General features: G+C 44.5%; 1 pseudogene; it reads right to left on the reverse strand.

The window, feature by feature from the left end:
* The window catches only part of LOC112069034 (metabotropic glutamate receptor 7-like), a 207,958-nt pseudogene that overhangs the window by 154,591 nt on the left and 39,894 nt on the right, over positions 1-13,473 (reverse strand).

Here is a 13,473-nt window from a genome sequence, read left to right on the forward strand (position 1 = left end):
CTGTATAGCCTCTAAAACACGGTATTAAACATGATGTTAATATGTGAGGCTGTATAGCCTCTAAAACACGGTATTAAACATGATGTTAATATGTCGGCTGTATAGCCTCTAAAACACGGTATTTAAACCTGATGTTAATACCGTGTTGAGTGTCATTGTGTTGAGTGTCATTCCTGAAAAGTACAGCTAGAAATTCCAATGCTACCAGATGAGTTATTTTATCATAGAAAAATGCACAGACCAACAACAAGTAAAAGACATTCGCGGCAGCTTCCCAGGAAACAATACATTGGAAGACTTTGCTTAGAACGTGGTGAGAGGACCATTTTTTCATATACGCGGTGACAGTTTAGAAATACAGCTGTGTAATTGGTCATTGTAGAGGTTGCGTTGGGAATGCGGTACCCATTGTTTCAGTGCTGCTCGTAAAACCACCAAACAGAGGGTTTGGGTTAGCCGTAATAGATCTATTACCACTGTTAGCAGCTAGGTACAAAAGCTTATTGATGGCCTCTTTTCTTTTTTTTTTCTTCCCATGGCAGCAATAATCTTCCAGGCGGGTAATGTGAAGAGAAAAATAAAACAGTACAGAAGACAAAACCATGGGTACATCCCAAATGGAAATCTATTCCCTATAGAGCAGACTACTTTTGACCAGAGCACTACAGGGAAAAGCTGCCACTTCAGACACAGCCAGTAAAAGTTTAGGTCGAGGTTGAGTGAACCTTGGGGGGGGAGGAGGCACAAGGAGAGGATGGCATCGTCCTATAAATCCCATCCTAATCATCTCATTATGTCTCGTTAAAGAGAGACACGGCGCTAGCAGCTAACGAGCCAAGCGTGTAATAACCCAACAGAGAGGAGGAGGGTTGGTACTTAATGTAGGACAGGACATGAAAATAACAGCTCAGGTGTACTAGTAATATAAGGGGCCTTTCCCACCTGGTGGTCCACTGACTGACTGTGTAGTTTCCTTTCAAATCAAACGGATGACCCCAATCTCCCCTCCCTCACCGGTAACACTCCCCTCCTGGGGGGGTAACACTCCCCCCTGCCATCCTACCCCTATCTCCCCTCCATCACTCCCTCCCAAACCTCCCAATAATACACCTCTCCCCCCTGCCATCCTACCCCTATCTCCCACATACCTCTTCCTGCATCTACTCTAATCTCTCCACTATCATACTCACCCTGCATCCTTCCCTATCCCCCTCCATCACTCCTCCTCCCAATAATACACCTCTCCTGCCATCCTACCCCTATCTCCCTCCATCACACCCTCCCTCCCAAAAATACACCTCCTCCTGCCATCCTACCCCTATCCCTCCATCATCCCTCCCAATATACACCTCCCTCCCTGCCATCCTACCCTATCTCCCCTCCATCACTCCCTCCCTCCAAAATACACCTCCTCCTGCCATCCTACCCTATCTCCCCTCCATCATCCCTCCAACTCCCAATAATACACCTCTCCCTGCCATCTACCCCTATATCCTCCTCCATCACTTCCCTCCCAATAATACACCTCTCCCCCCATCCATCCTACCCTATCTCCTCCATCAACTCCCTCCAATAATACACCTCCCCCCCTGCCATCCTACCCTATCTCCCCTCCATCACTCCCTCCCTCCCAAAATACACCTCCTCCCTGCCATCCTACCCCTATCTCCCCTCCATCACTCCCTCCAAACCTCCAATAATACACCTCCTCCCTGCCATCCTACCCCTATCTCCCCTCCATCACCCCCAATAATACACCTCCTCCCTGCCATCCTACCCCTATCTCCCTCCATCACTCCCTCCCTCCAAAAATACACCTCCTCCCTGCCATCCTACCCCTATCTCCCCTCCATCACTCCCTCCCAAACCTCCCAATAATACACCTCCTCTGCCATCCTACCCTATCTCCCTCCATCACTCCCTCCCAATAATACACCCCCCCTGCACCCTACCCTATCTCCCCTCCATCACTCCTCCCATAATACACCTCTCCCCCCTGCCATCCTACCCTATCTCCCCTCCATCACTCCCTCCCTCCCAATATACACCTCCTCCCTGCCATCACTACCCCTATCTCCCCTCCATCACTCCCTCCCAATAATAACCTCTCCCCCCGCCATCCTACCCCTATCTCCCCTCATCACTCCCTCCCATAATACACCTCTCCCCCTGCCATCCTACCCCATATCTCCCCTCCATCACTCCCTCCCTCCCAATAATACACCTCCTCCCTGCCATCCTACCCTATCTCCCCTCCATCACTCCTCCCAATAATACACCTCTCCCCCCCTGCCATCCTACCCCTATCTCCCCTCCTTCCCTATTAGGAACCCTGGACCTCTAGCACTGCATTATAATGTTATCCATAACAGCAGCATTGCTTCCCCTCTTTGCTTATTGAGCTGTTCTTGACATAATATGGACTTGGTCTTTTACTAAATAGGGATATCTTCTGTATACAAACGCTACTTTATCACAACACAAATGATTGGCTCAAAAGCATAATAAGGAAAGAAATTCAACAAATTAACTTTTAACAAGGCAGACCTGTTAATTGAAATGCATTCCAGGTGACTACCTAATGAAGCTGGTTGTGAGAATCAAATCAAAGTTTATGTGTCAGCTGCGCCGAATACAACAGGTGTAGACCTTACAGTGAAATGCTTCCTTACAGGCTGTAACCCACAGCGCAAAAAAGGTAATAGGTGAAACAATAGGTAGGTAAGAAGTGAGGCTGTAACAGTAGAGGCTATAGACAGTAGAGATGCTATACACAGTAGAGAGGCTATATACAGTAGAGAGGTATATACAGTAGAGAGGCTATAACAGTAGAGAGGCTATAGACGTAGGAGGCTATACAAGTAACAGAGGCTAATACAGTAGAGGCATAACAGTAGAGCTATAACGAGAGAGTAGGCATAAAGTAGAGGCTAGTACAGTAGAGAGGCTATATGACAGTAGAGAGGCTATATACAGTGCTAAAACAGTAGCGAGGCTATAACATAGAGAGGCTATAAGACAGTAGAGGGCTATAACATAGAGAGGCTTAATAACAGTAGAGAGGCTATAACAGTAGAGGGACTACATAACAGCTAGAGAGGTATAACAAGTAGAGAGGCTATAACAGTAGAGAGGCTATAACAGTAGAGAGGCATATATACAGTAGTAGAGGCTATATACAGTAGAGGGGCTATATACAGTAGAGAGGCTATATACAGTAGAGAGGCTAAATAAGTATGAGGCTATAACAGTAGCGAGGCTATAACAGAGCGAGGCTATATACAGTAGAGAGCTATAGTACAGTAGTGAGGCTATATACAGTAGGAGCGGCTATAACAGTAGCGAGGCTATAACAGTAAGAGAGGCTGTAACAGTAAGCGAGGCTATAACAGTAGAGAGGCAATAACGTAGCGAGGCTATATACAGTAGCGAGGCTATAACGTGTAGGCGAGGCTTATAACAGTAGCGAGGCTAATAACAGTAGTGAGGCTATAACAAGTAGAGATGCTATGAAACAGTAGCGAGGCTATATACAGTAGCGAGCTATACAGTAGCAGAAGGCTATAACAGTAGCGAGGCTATAACAGTAAGGCGAGCGCTATGAGCAGTAGCGAGGCTATATAACAGTAGAGGGCATAACAGTAGCGAGGCTATATCAGAGAGGGCTATAACATTAGCGAGGCTTGATACAGTAGAGAGGCTTATAACAGTACGAGGGCATAACAGTAGAGATGCTATAAACAGTAGCGAGGCTATAAAGTAGACGAGGCTTATATACAGTAGAGAGGCTATAACAGTAGCGAGGCTATATACTGTAGAGAGGCTATAACAGTAGCGAGGCTATATACAGTAGAGAGGCTATAACAGTAGCGAGGCTATAACAGTAGCGAGGCTATATACAGACACCGGTTAGTCAGGCTGATTGAGGTAGTATGTACATGTAGATATCGTTAAAGTGACTATGGATATATGATAAACAGAGAGTAGCAGTAGTGTAAACGAAGGGTTGGCGGGTGGTGGGTGGCGGGACACAATGCAGATAGCCCAGTTAGCCAATGTGCCCGACCACTGGTTGGTCGGGCCAATTGAGGTAGTATGTACATGAATGTATAGTTGAAGTGACAATGCATATATGATAAACAGAGAGTAGCAGTCACGTAAAAGAGGGTTTGGGGAGGGGAACACAATGCAAATCGGGAAGCCATTTGGTTACCTGTTCGGGAGTCTATTGGCTTGTGGGTAAAAACTGTTGAGAAGCCTTTTTGTCCTACACTTGGCACTCCGGTACCGCTTGCCATGCGGTAGTTGAGAGAACAGTCTATGACTGGGGTGGCTGGGGTCTTTGACAATATTTAGGGCCTTCCTCTGACACTGCCTGGTGTAGAGGTCCTGGATGGCAGGCAGCTTAGCCTGCCATTACCAGCCTTTCATAGCACTTCATGGCTACGGACGTGAGTGCTACGGTTCTGTAGTCATTTAGGCAGGTTGCCTTCGCATTCTTTGGCACAGGGACTATGGTGGTCTGCTTGAAACATGTTGGTATTACAGACTTCATCAGGGACATGTTGAAAATGTGAGTGAAGACACCTGCCAGTTGGTCAGCACATGCCCGTAGCACACGTCCTGGTAATCCATCTGGCCCAGCGGCCTTGTGAATGTTGACCTGTATAAAGGTCTTACTCACATCGGCTAGGGAGAGCATGATCACACAGTCTTCCGGAACAGCTGATGCTCTCGTGCATAGATTTTGTTGTGTTTCTTGGTGTTTTTTTTGGTTGTTTACTTTAGCATCTTTCAACACCCTGCATTATCACATTCATGCATGCAAAACACTCACTTACACTACTGCTTACTGATTACACACACCATTGTATATTATACCTAGTTACTTTATTTAATAAATATATATATTGTTACTCCTTATCTCCACGTTGTTTCCCTTTTGTTACGGGCTTTGAGCCGGTTCGTGACAAGTGGGGGCTCGTCCGGGATCTTTTGAACGTATTGGTTTGGGAGAACGTGGAGGTACGGCTTGGTTTGCATATGTTGTTTGAGTTTGATAGGCCAAGTATTGGTTGCCTTTGTTGTTTGGTTTGTGTGCTGCGTTGGAGAGAGTATAATGGTTAGTTTCCAGGCCCTGCCCAGCCTGGAAACTCTTGTTCTACTTTCTGTTGGGACATCGGTCCGAGGAGGTGAGTAATCGACTGTGTACCTCAGTGGGAGATTTGGATAGGGTAGTGGAACTTGCTACCTGGATCTATAGCCTTTTTCCCCTGATAGGCTTAGCGACGTGTTTCATTTTTGGAATATGTTGGGCATGGTTAATGTTTGTTATTTTTGTGTGGTGTCTGTGGACTGAGCAGTTGTCTCGGGGGCACATCCGTGGCTTGGTGGAATCTTGCCAGCGTGCTGGGGAGTTTTTCCTTGCCAGCGGGCTACAGTGCGTAAATTCCCTCCGCAAATTCGCACGAAGACTAGGGTCTTATTGTAGGTTTTTGGGGAAGCTCTGTATCTCATCTCTCTTCTGTGGTGCTCAGGGTGATTGTCATTTCTCGGGTTGTGGTCTGGTGTGCTCAGCAGAGGGGAAGAGCGAGATTTTTTTTGTTGTAACTATGGCGTCTTATGTAGATGAGTTCATTCGCTTTCCATCAGAGGAATTGTTAGAATTAGGTACTAAAGAACAGCTGTTGAAGGTCGCTGAACACTACTAGGTTGAAATTAGTGATAAACGTCTAAAGAATTATATTAGGTTGATATTGAAGGCAAATCTGATGGAGAGTGGTATTCTTGAAGTTACCACTGGGCCAGCCTCTGTTGAGGACTCTTTGTCTCCCCGTAACGTTACAATGGCCATTCCATCGGTTAGTCATGGTAGTCTTCTTTTTGAACAGCAGAAAGAACTGCTTCTGTTACAGCTGGAGCATGATCGTGAGAAGCTAGAGTATGATCTTGAGAAGCTAGAGCATGATCGTGTAAAGTATGAAAATGAATTAGCATTTAAACAAGATATGGAGCATGCTAAAATCAAGTTGCAACAAGAACGGATAGAGTTGGTTAGGGAAGGAAAGATCTCAGGGGAGAGTTTGTTCTGGGAAGGTGACCCAGATTTACCTAGGGGTCGTTCCTCTTTTGGTCGTGCCCCTGACACATTTGATATTGTTGGGAACTTACGGTTATTGCCTCAGTTTAATGAAAAGGACCCTGAGACATTCTTTTCGTTGTTTGAGCGTGTTGCTGACGCTAGGAGTTGGCCTGATTCTGACCGCACTTTAATGTTGCAGTGTAAAGCGCAGGAAGCATATTCAGCTCTTAGTGTACACGACAGTGCCAGTTATGATACGGTTAAAACGGCTGTGTTACAGATTTATGAATTGGTCCCTGAGGCTTACCGCCAACGATTTCGAACTTTAAAAATGGATGATAAACAGACTCATGTTGAGTTTGCGCGACAATTATCTTTACAGTTTAATCGCTGGTCTTCTGCCTCTGCAGTTGTGACTTTCCAAGGGCTGTGTGATCTGATTATGATAGAGCAATTTAAGGACACAATCCCTGATCGTATTGCCACATATATTAACGAACAAAAAGTTAAGAATGTCGCTGACTCACAAAAGTGTCTTTGCAGAGTCCCGTTTTCGGAATGAGTGGGGGTGTTCGGATAGATTTGGGCTTCGCTCACCGAGATACTTTGGTTCAAGGGCAGAGTTCTATTCAACTAGGGTTGAGCCTGACTCCCCTGGTAAAGCTAACTTTGGTAAAACGTGTCACTACTGTCAAGGTTCAGGTCATTGGAAAAACGAATGTCCACTTCTCAGGTCAAAGGGTGCTTACGCTAAATCTACCGCGTTAGCTGCGCCTGTTCATCAGTTCACTCATGACTCATTGCCTCAGGTCCAGGAGCATGTGAAAGTCCATATTGATCCAGACTATTTACCTTTCATTACGGAAGGTTTTGTGTCTATGTTAGGAAGTAAGGACCTAGTGCCAGTGAAGATCCTGAGAGACACAGGTGCCTCTGAATCATTTGTGTTGGAGTCTGTGTTACCCTTTTCTGCTGAGACTGATTCAGGGAATATTGTTCTAATTAGGGGAATAGGTTTGAAAACTCTGTCTGTTCCGTTGCATAAACTGATGTTGGATTGTGGGCTGGTGAAGGTTGAAGTTGTTGTGGGGGTGCGTCCTTCGTTGCCTATTGAGGGTATCGACGTTATCCTTGGGAATAACTTGGCTGGTGATCGTGTATGGCCTGTCGTGTTTCCATCTCTATTGGTTTCCACTAAGCCGTCATTTGTTGGGATTCCTGATGAGAGTGTACAGAGTTTCCCAGAGGTGTTCTCTGCGCCGACTAATGAGAATACCACAAAGAAGTATGTTACTGTTTTCCCTGTTATCCCGTTATCTGTAACCCGCTCAGATCTAATCAATGTGCAACGAGATGACTCCACATTAGAAGAGTTGCGTGACCAAATTGTGCCTGTGGAACAGTTGGGAGATGTCGCCCATGGCTATTTTCTCCAAGAGGATGTCCTGATGAGAAAGTGGGTGTCTCATGGTAGTTGTTTTCTGGGGGAGGCAATTAGTCAGGTTGTTGTACCAGTTAAGTCTTTGCTGAGAGGTTATTGTACTGAGATGGATAAGGATTGGGAGGAGGGGTTGCCTTGGTTACTGTTAGCCGCTAGGGAGGTTACACAGGAGAGCACGGGTTTCAGTCCAAATGGCCTTGTGCTTGGACATAGGGTGCGTGGACGTCTATCTGTTCTTCAGGATGACTGGAAGTCTCCCGAGCCTCCTCAGTCCTTGTTATCGTATATGTGTGATTTCCGGCGCCGCTTGTATGCCGCTGGCGAAATGGCTAAAGAGAAGCTATCATCTTCACAGGAGAGGATGAAAGTCATATTTGATTGCCGAGTTGAGGCTCGTCACTTTAGTCCAGGCGACCAGGTTCTTGCTCTGCTGCCAATTGTTGGTTTTCCTTTTCAAGCCAAGTTTCAAGGTCCATATACAGTGGTACACTGAGCGAAATTATCTAGTTGCCACTCCAAAACGGAGGAAAGCACACTACCTGTGCCATGTAAATTTGTTAAAACCCTATTGTGCACGTTCCTCTGAGAATGATCAGTGGGAATCTACAGAGGACGGTAAACCTTTCTTTTCCAAAAAGTGTAACGATTATCAGTTGAACTGTTCGGTTATTGAAAAGGAAGCGCTAGCACTCATCTGGGCGCTACAACACTTCGAAGTGTATGTCGGGTCGGGAGTAGTACCTATTGTGGTCTACACCGACTATAACCCTCTCACTTTTTTGAGGTCCTAGCCAGGGGATAATGGGATGGTGTTTATTTTTACAATCATTCCATCTCGAGGTGCGGCACATCCGGGGGACTGAAAACGTGATTGCTGATGCGCTCTCTCGTGCGCCCTGTTCCTAAATGGTTACGTGACTGACCATTGTTTCGTATTGTCATGTTCTCTCTGTCCTGTCTGTTCCCTCCTGATCTTGTGTTCTTCTTTCCTCTTAAATGTTGCTTCCTAATCACATTAGCCTACGTTAGCTCAACCGTCCCGTGATGGAACCCCCGATCCTGTAGAGGTCAAATAGAGAATTGAGGATGCTTTTCCCATGGTTCATGTTTTCATGCCAAACAAGTAGGCTATACACCTGTTAAAGAGAAGCAATGTGTCCGGTTTTGACCACCCTCAGTCTCGTGCAGTGGAGGAGATCTTCGTGGGCTATACTCAGCCTTGTCTCAGGATGGTAAGTTGGTGGTCTGTTGATATCCCTCTAGTGGTGTAGGGGCTGTGCTTAGGCAAAGTGGGTAGAGTTATACCCTGCCTGGATGGCCCTGTCTGGGGTATCGTCAGAATGGGCCACAGTGTCCCCCGACCATTCCCCCCGACCATTCCCATCTCAGCCTCCAGTTCCTATGCTGCAATAGTCTATGCACCGGGGGGATAGGATCAGTCTGTTATGTCTGGTGTAATTCCCTTGTCTTATCTGGTGAGTGAATTTAAGTATGTTATAAGTATTCTTTCTCGCCCCCTCCCCTCCCCTCCCGGAGGACCTGAGCCCTACGACAAGCCTCAGGACTACCTGACCTGATGACTCCTGGCTGACCTTCCATTTTCGTCCCTGCCAAAGAAAAATGGATCCATCCTGGATGGACAGTGTTATTCTATTCTATTCTATTCTTTCTCTACCGCACCTGCTGTCTCGACATCTCGGAATGCTCAGCTATGAAAAGCCAACTGACATTTACTCCTGATGTACTGACCTGTTGTACCCTCTACAACCACTGTGATTATTATTTGACCCTGCTGGTCAGCTATGAACGTTTGAAGACCTTGAAGAACAATCTGGCCTTAAAGATCATGTACTCTTATAATCTCCACCTGGCACAGCCAGAAAAGGACTGGCCACCCCTGGTTCCTCTCTAGGTTTCTTTATAGGTCCATGCCTATCTAGGGAGTTTTTCCTAGCCACCATGCTTCTACACCTGCATTGCTTGCTGTTTGGGGTTTAACGCTGGGTTTCTTCATAAATACATTTGATTGATTGATTTAATATTAGGAACGTTGACAAATAAACAATAGGCCATAAACAGTATGCCTAGCATGCGGATTGGATCCTCCTCTTTTTAACAGAGGCCATCACTGTTTTCTCACGCAATTGCATAGCTTATAGAAATTGCATAGCCTATAGAAATGTTGAGCAACATGAGCTCATGGGCTCTCATGAAGTGTTTGATTAGATTTCCGATTACATTTGCATTGATGTCAGAGTGATTAGAGGGACAATAGAGTGCTGAGTACCAGCTACTAATGACCATCAGCATCCTCAGAGCTTGGAGAAGGCTAATTACTGTGACTAAATGTTCACTGGAATTTGACTGCCATCATGACTCGTGACTGCCGATGTGGCGGTAATAGGGTTACCCCAACAGCCCTAGGGGGTGTTACTGCACATCCTTGCAGAGTGCAGAATAAAAGTATTCCAAGGGTTTTCTGAGTACAGGGCAAACACCACTGCAGTATGATATGGATCCTATCATTGGCCTACTACCATGCCTCATAAATAGTTCAAATGTTTATTGTAATAAAGTATGCCCTTGCTAATATGGGCTCAAAAATCTATCATGTGCCAATATTTATGGGGTTTAAAGGAGAGCCTTGTCGAGTGCATTACCAAATGGCTACCTGTGCATTTCCGGCTGGTGTCTTCCTTCTTGGAAGAGCTCATCAGTTTACAGTTGAAATTCTCCTCCCAGTATTCTGCGAACCAGACATTTCTCCTGTTGTTCTCTAGCGTCCGCGATGTGAAGTAGGCATCAAACCCTGGAGGGAAAAAAAGACAGATAATCAAGTCTTAAAAGAAGTCTTAGGCCTCAAGAGCATCTTCAATATCTAACCATCGGCAGTGTAGCCTTGTGGTTATAGCTGTTGGACTATTAACCGAAAGGTTGCAAGATCGAATCCACCGAGCTGACAAGATACAAATCTGTTGTTCTGCCCCTGAAAAAAGGCAGTTAACCCACTCTTCCTAGGCTGTCACTGAAAATAAGAATTTGTTCTTAACTGACTTGCCTAGTTAAATAAAGGTAAAAAATCCACTGCTTGTGTAGAAAAAGTCCTGTATCACATTTTGTATTTATTTAGACACGCTGTTTGAATTATTTGCAATATGTAGGACACTTTACCTTCAAGCTATATATTTGTCCAGTTCCTATTGCTCCTGTTTCCCCTGCTGAAATAGACCAATATTGTGAAACCACTATTTTAGGACATATTCCATTGCCTAGAGACATTGTAAGTATTTCAAGCTGATGAGTATTTTATTAGACATCTCCTTCCTGAGTCCCACATGACAACTTCCAGGAACAGAGAACAAATGTTGGCATCTTTTCAAATGATAGTTTGTTATTTTTCTATTTCAGACTGCAGAGACACATCATTCAGGGAAGGTGGGGCAGAGGCCCACCAGTTTTGAGCCCCACCCGTTTAGCTATAAAAAAATATACAGATGATATCGGAAGTTTACATAAACTTAGGTTGGAGTCATTAAAACTCGTTTTTCAACCACTACAAATTTCTTGTTAACAAACTATAGTTTTGGCAAGTCGGTTAGGACATGACACAAGTCATTTTTCCAACAATTGTTTACAGACAGATTTTTTCACGTATAATTCACTGTATCACAATTCCAGTGGGTCAGAGGATTACATACACTAAGTTTACTGTGCCTTTAAACAGCTTTGAAAATTCCAGAAAACAATGTCATGGCTTTAGAAGCTTCTGATAGGCTAAATGACATCATTTGAGTGGATGTATTTCAAGGCCTACCTTCAAACTCAGTACCTCTTTGCTTGACATTATGGGAAAATGAAAATAAATCAGCCAAATCCTCAGAAATGTTTTTTTAGACGTACACAAGTCTGGTTCATCCTTGGGAGCAATTTCCAAACGCCTGAAGGTACCACGTTCATCTGTACAAACAATAGTACACAAGTATAAACACCATGGGACCACGCAGCCGTCATACCACACAGGAAGGAGACGTGTTCTGTCTCCTAGAGAAGAACGTACTTTGTTGCAAAAAGTGCAAATCAATCCCAGAACAACAGCAAAGGACCTTGTGAAGATGCTGAAGGAAACAGGTACAAAAGTATCTATATCCACAGTCCAAGTCCTATATCGACATAAACTGAAAGGCCGCTCAGCAAGGAAGAAGCCACTGCTCCGTACCCGCCAAAAAAAAGCCAGACTACGGTTTGCAACTGCACATGGGGACAAAGATCGTACTTTTGGAGAACTGTCCTCTGGTCTGATCAAACAAAAATAGAACTGTTTGGCCATAATGACCATCATTACATTAGGAGGAAAAAGGAGGAGGCTTGCAAGCTAAAGAACACCATCCCAACCGTGAAGAACGGGCTTGGCAGCATGGGGGTGGGGGTGCTTTGCTGCAGGAGGGTCTGGTGCACTTCACAAAATAGATTGCWTCATGAGGATGGAAAATTATGTGGATATAATGAAGCAACATCTCAAGACATCAGTCAGGAAGTTAAAGCTTGGTCACAAATGGGTCTTCCAAATGGACAATGACCCCAAGCATACTTCCAAAGTTGTGGCAAAATGGCTTAAGGATAACAAAGTCAAGGTATTGGAGTGGCCATCACAAAGCCCTGACCTCAATCCCATAGAAAATGTGTGGCAAGAACTGAAAAAGTGTGTGCGAGCAAGGAGGCCTACAAACCTGACTCAGTTTCACCAGCTCTGTCAGGAGGAATTGTATTGTGGGAAGCTTTTGGAAGGCTACCCGGAACATTTGACCCAAGTTAAACAATTGTAAGGCAATGCTACCAAATACAAATTGAGTGTATGTAAACTTCTGACCCACTGTGTCAGGTTTTGGCCAAGACTGTTCGGGTTTTGGTCACTAGATGTCCCCATTGCACCTTTTGTGTACCTTTTGTTTTTCTTGCTCTAATTATTGTTTGCACCTGTAGGTCATTCCCTTGTTAGTATTTAAACCCTGTGTGTTCCTCAGTTCCTTGCTCAGTGTTTGTAAGTTAGCACCCAGCCTCAGCCCAAGCCTTGTTCTTTACAGATATTTATTTTATTGGATTTTCCAGAGGTTCTCTGGTTTAGTTCTTGTGTATATTTTGAGTAGTCTTTTGAGGTTTGTTTTTTCCCTGCTGTTTTTTACCTCTTTGTGGAGTTTCTTTTGTATTTTGGAGGATTTCCATTTTGTGCCTCTTGGCTTTATTTTTGGACATTGTGGATTTAGTTTCTTTGCCTGAAGATTTTGTTCTTTAATTAAACCACCATCTCTAGTACTGCTGTGTCTGCATCATCTTCTGGGTTCTGACGATTATTAGTGACTGTTTCTCGCACCGGGTCCTGACACACTGGGAATGTGATGAAAGAAATAAAAGCTGAAATAAATCATTCTCTCTACTATTATTCTGACATTTCACATTATTAAAATAAAGTGGGGATCCTAACTGACCTATGACGGGACATTTTTACTAGGATTAAATATCAGGAATCATTAAAAACGGAGTTTAAATGTATTTGGCTAAGGTGTATGTAAACTTCCGACTTCAACTATATGTATACACAGTATATAGTGCCCAGTGTCCCATTATTATAGTGACCAGTGTTCCACTACTTTAGTGACCAGTGTTCCATTACTCTTACTTCATAGTGGACGAGGAGTTTCCATTATATATAGTGGACCAGTGTTCATTACTTAGTGACCAGTGTTCCACTATTTAGTGACCAGTGTTCCATTTCTATAGTGCCAGTGTTCCATTACTATATGTGACCAGTGTTCCATTACTTTAGTGACAGTGTTCCATTACTATAGTGACCAGTGTTCCATTTATTATAGTGCCAGTGTTCCATTTTTAAAGTGACCAGTGTTCCATTACTATTATGACCAGTGTTCCATTTTTAAAGATGACAAAGTGGGTT

Source organism: Salvelinus sp. IW2-2015, unplaced genomic scaffold (genome assembly GCF_002910315.2).
Source record: "Salvelinus sp. IW2-2015 unplaced genomic scaffold, ASM291031v2 Un_scaffold862, whole genome shotgun sequence".
Classification (NCBI taxonomy): Eukaryota; Metazoa; Chordata; class Actinopteri; order Salmoniformes; family Salmonidae; genus Salvelinus; species Salvelinus sp. IW2-2015.